Source organism: Bactrocera latifrons, unplaced genomic scaffold (genome assembly GCF_001853355.1).
Source record: "Bactrocera latifrons isolate USDA-ARS-PBARC rearing strain unplaced genomic scaffold, ASM185335v1 scaffold_443, whole genome shotgun sequence".
NCBI classification, from domain to species: domain Eukaryota; kingdom Metazoa; phylum Arthropoda; class Insecta; order Diptera; family Tephritidae; genus Bactrocera; species Bactrocera latifrons.
In genome coordinates, this window is record NW_017537094.1 from 140,659 (window position 1) to 145,798 (window position 5,140).

The window sequence follows — 5,140 nt, forward strand, 5'->3', positions numbered from 1 at the left end:
TATATTTCTTATTTATTTTTAGTACAGCCAACATTTTCTTTTACAATCATTATTAAGAAAATTTTATTAAAAGCTTTAAAAATTGCGAATTGAATCGTGTTATAAATCTAATAAATGGTACTAATATTCAAGCGTGCAATTTTTAGTACCGTTTGAAATGATCCCTTTCATCAATTATCTACTAAAAAATCAATAAAAATGCATTGTAAATCTAGTTGTATGTTAAAACTCTTTATACTAAAAACTACTAAAAAAGTACTAAAGTATTTCAAGTATTTCGGAAAATTTCATTYTTTTTTTGTATTATTAAAAGCGATAATAAAAACACATTATAGCCGAAATATTGTGGTTGTATTAAAATACTAAATAATTTAGTAGAAGTTGTACTAAAATTGTGTAATCTGTATTCATAATACTTCCATTGTATCAGCAATTACTAAGCATTTAAAAATGGTACATTGAATAATATCARAAGTACTAATATGTACTAAAAAATTATAAAAGTGTACTAAAAAGTACTAAATTTGTACCAAAAAGTACCAAAGCATTCATAGAAAGCAGTAAAAGTGTATCTAAAATAACGAAAGGTATTAAAATAGCAAAAAAAGAGTACTCTAGTTTACCTAAAGGGTACCAAAATTATACTAAAAACTATTAAAGCCGTGCTGATGCTAATTTATRTTTATATTCAAAAGTGTAATATATATGTACTAAAAAGTACTACACTTATGCCAAAAAGTACTAAATATTTCATAGAAAGCAGTAAAATGTAACTAAARTACTATAATTGTACCGAAAAGTACTACAACGGCACAAAAAAGTACTCTAGTTTAACTAAAGAATACTAAAATTGTRCTAAAAACTACTAAAGTTGTGCTGACCCTTTTTTCACTTTGTATACATAAGTACTCTATGTGTAGTAAGGTGTACGAAAACCCTACTAAAAAGAGCTCCAGTAAAAAATATAGTAAAAGTGCACACAAAACCACTCGATTTGTACTAAAAAAAAAAAAAAAAACTAAAAAGCAGTAAAATGGTCCCATAAACATATACCGAAAAAAACATAATTTTAGGATAAATTATTGGCTTAAACGGAGCACAATTTTGTTTTAATTATTGTAGCAACGACTCAGCTGTATTTTAGAATACTGCTTAGCTGACAATTTTTGGTCAAATGTAACTCCAATTTTGTTCGGTCTGTCGTGAGAACTGCAGCTTACCTTCTTTTATAAAATTTCCATTCAATCATATTTATAATATTCATAAATATATATAATGAATTAATAATTAATTAAAATAGAAATAAAAAGCAATTAAAGAAGCAAAAAACATTCGTTTGCCTGTCATTAAGGCCACTAAGTTGCCTAGTAATGATCTGACGCGYATGCTTAGCTGCAAATACAACATTATAAATATGTAAATGTGCACTTAAACACCGTTATATGCATGTTTCCAGGTATGCAAGTCAGGCAGCAAGTATTAACAAATATATACACATATGTGTACTTGTAAGCCGTGCGAACCGCTGAGGGCTTTCATGTTGCAGCCGCATTAATTACATTTCGATTGGCATATTTAATTGCATTTAAAGCAWAAAGTACACACACATATAATATATAAATGCATGTGGTTAAATATTGTTTACTTTTCTTACTAACATTACCGTTATGCTTGTCAGCTGTAGCAAATTGCAATGAATATGCAAGATATGTGAATGAATAAGCGACACGCACACAACCATGGTTTCTGAGGTTTAAGTTGTGAGTGTATTGGTAAGTGCAACAATGACGCCTTTCAACGTACAACAGCACCAATCACAGTGTTAATAAAATAACACACTTAAAGAAAGAGATAATTATAATTTTTGTTCATCGCTTCTTTTATGCAAACGCGAGAGCTAGCAGCTGAATTCAAATGAATGGAAAAGCGAACWTAGCAATGCTGACAACTTCGCGACCAACTAAGCTAAACTGATTGATAATGGCAGCAATCAGCGGTATGCARTCCACAGATATTTCGCCTAGGCAATGCTGTCTGCACTACTTTTATAAACGCGCGCATACCTACAAATCAGGCGCTTTCCTATGGAGAAACTCCCAGTTTATGACTGTAGCTTTGTTTGGCGCATGATTGATCGTTTTACTTTATTTACATGTATATGTATGTTTGTGCAGCCCTGCACACGTATACACAGAAACATAGTTAGAAAATATAGTGCAACTACTTCGTGATTACAAAAGTGTTGTCTTTGTAATTAAAAGTGGGACCACATTTTACAAGATTTTGATGAGACTAGCGGTGCATTGACGACAGGAGTATCAATTTCAATTAATAGCAGGGACTAGTGGCATAATGCAAGTAAATATTGATTGACAGCTGCAAGAGAGCTGAATGAAAAAAAAATTGTTAGGCAAAAAGGAAAGTATCTCTGAGCTTGACCTGTTAAATTCGTACTAAATGTACTAAAAAATAAAGAAATTGTTATCTAATTGTGGATTTCCCAATAACTGTTTTCATCATACTTGTATGTACAAAACATTTCTTGATAATATCAGTAAGTTGTGCTAAATTGGCACTAAATATATTTCCGGAGCTGAAACAAAAATGCAAAATGTTATAAAACACACTTTTTATTAGCTGTTATTATCGATGCCATAAAAGTTATTACAGCTAACTATAAATTCAGCTTTGCAGCTAAACAGTAAAATTTTAAATTATTTTCAATAAGCAGTACTAAATTAGTGCTAAATACGTTTAGTTGGTTTTTAATTATTAGTTGATATGCTTCGTAAAACTAAAGTATTCAAAAATATGACCAGCAAAATGTCTTTCAACGTTCAAATTATTGTACTAAAAGGAAAAAATAATTTAGAGACTTGTTTTACCTACAGTGCTGCTTGTACTAAAAGTGTACTAAAAATTTAAAGTCATGATTTTCGTCAAATAACTTATTTCCTCAGTAATATTTATGTAGGTATTACTTACACTTTATGAAATAAAGTATATTTATGAGTTGAGCACTAAATGGTTTGTACTAAAAATTCATTTGTATATTACTCATAGTATACATATGTTTTAGCGAATCAAATTGCTCAAAACATTTCTACTAAAAAGTAAAAAATTTAAAACTTCGTTCCATAAATTATGAAAGATATGAAATCTATTATATTATATTATTTTTTTAATGTACTATTTGTATACTATTTAAAAACCTTACATATTTTAAATTTAATTTAAGCACCGAGTTAAGTTAAATTTGATTATGAAATCAACACTACTAAAATTTAASTTTAGGCAAAATAGTCCTAATTTCGTGTAGTACTAAAAATGTACTAAACATTTAAAAAGAGGAATAACAGCTTATTTAAGATAACAAAAATCACTTAACTTTTTTGTTGTATTAAAAGTGTACTAAAAATTTACTAAAATGACCGACATTATAATTGTTTAGTCAGAAACTAAAAAATTTATGCATGAGAAGTACTAAAATTTGCGTTATTKGCAAAATAGTACTAATTTCGATAAGTACTAAAAATTTCAAATAGAATACAAAAACAACGTATATAATAATTTTTGATGTAGTAAAATTGTACTAAAAATGTACTAATTATTAAAAATGATAGTGCACATAAAAACTCCTTYGCATTTATAATTTTCTTACCAAAAAAAAACAAAGGTGAATGAACTTAAGCGTCGGAGAGAATACTTTTATAATCTCACAGCCTTTGTCATTTAAATTARTAAGCAAATATTATGATGTTCACCATATCGCTGTAGGCTGAAGCAAACGTTGTCAAAGTACTGACAAATAAATTAAACAATGTACAACAATATTGAGACATAATRGCTAATAGGTACTGCATGTGGCATGAGGTGCAAAATAAAAAGCAACACGTAAATATTGAGATAAGGCTGCAAAAAAAAAAAATATTGCTAAATGACAAGTGAGCTGTCATATGAGGAAGATCATGCTTTGTCTACATATATTCTTGTCTTTGTAAAATCCGTCAAACAACCATAAAATAACATGYATTCAAAAATAAAATATGTCAAACACTTTATTTTAATGTCAGAACGTSTTAGACATTCTGACGTGAGCGCTAGGAATATTAAAAAGAAAATTACRCCAAGGGTCTTCTCGTATATTCTTCAGTAACAGCTATCTGCAATTGCTCATTATCCACTCTGTCTATTATCACTAGCTTAATGGCAATTTATTATGATTGTCACGTTAATCTGCCGCGAGCGAAGAATGTATTTATTGGCAAAACATTGGCAGACACACGTGACAAGAGCGCACTAGGAAGATACAATGAAAGAAAACCATTAATAAAAGAAGAAAAATTATTGGAAAARGGGGAAAAAAACATTAGAAAAAGTATAGAAAATGCCACTTCAGATGTATTTGCAGACTTTTTGGACTCGCAGCAACATTTATGGCTATATGTATAWACATATTTGTACTGCAACATGTTGGCGCAACATTTTGACAAAAGCAAATAATTAAGATGCATAAATAGATGGAAAACTTGAAAGCAACATATTCACACACTTTTTTTAATATTTTGAAGCCATATTTATGTTTATAGCAGCATGTTGCCGCAACATATCAGCAAAGCGCAAACGTTTAAGATGCTACCAGTCACGCAAGCTTTAGCACATAATTCACTGTCATCTGCCACAAAAACGGCTGGATTTTTTTTTTTTTTTATCAAAATCATAGAAATAGCAACAACAACTCAGAGGATCAACATACCAACTTAGCAATGTTGAATGTCAAACACGTTCAATTGCTTTTGCGACACACACGCAATTAGCTTGGCATTGCTGTCGGCGTTGCTTTCGCTCTTTTACAGACATTTCTCTCTTGGCCACCACACCCACTTTCCGTCGCAAATAGTTTTTTAAATGCGCRACGCACATATGTACAGACCAAATACACCAATTTGTTGTTGTTGCAAATAACTACACTCAAATAGTCGTTTACAGACGCAATSCTGGTTGTTGCTATTGTTTTGGTTGAAGAGGAATGTGTTGCATAAAAAAGTCGGTCTTCAATTGGAGCTATGTGTAATTGCGGGGGGAGGTCAACAAAATAGTCAACTTTTTGCACCCGCTGTTTGTAGCTGGTAATGCCGGC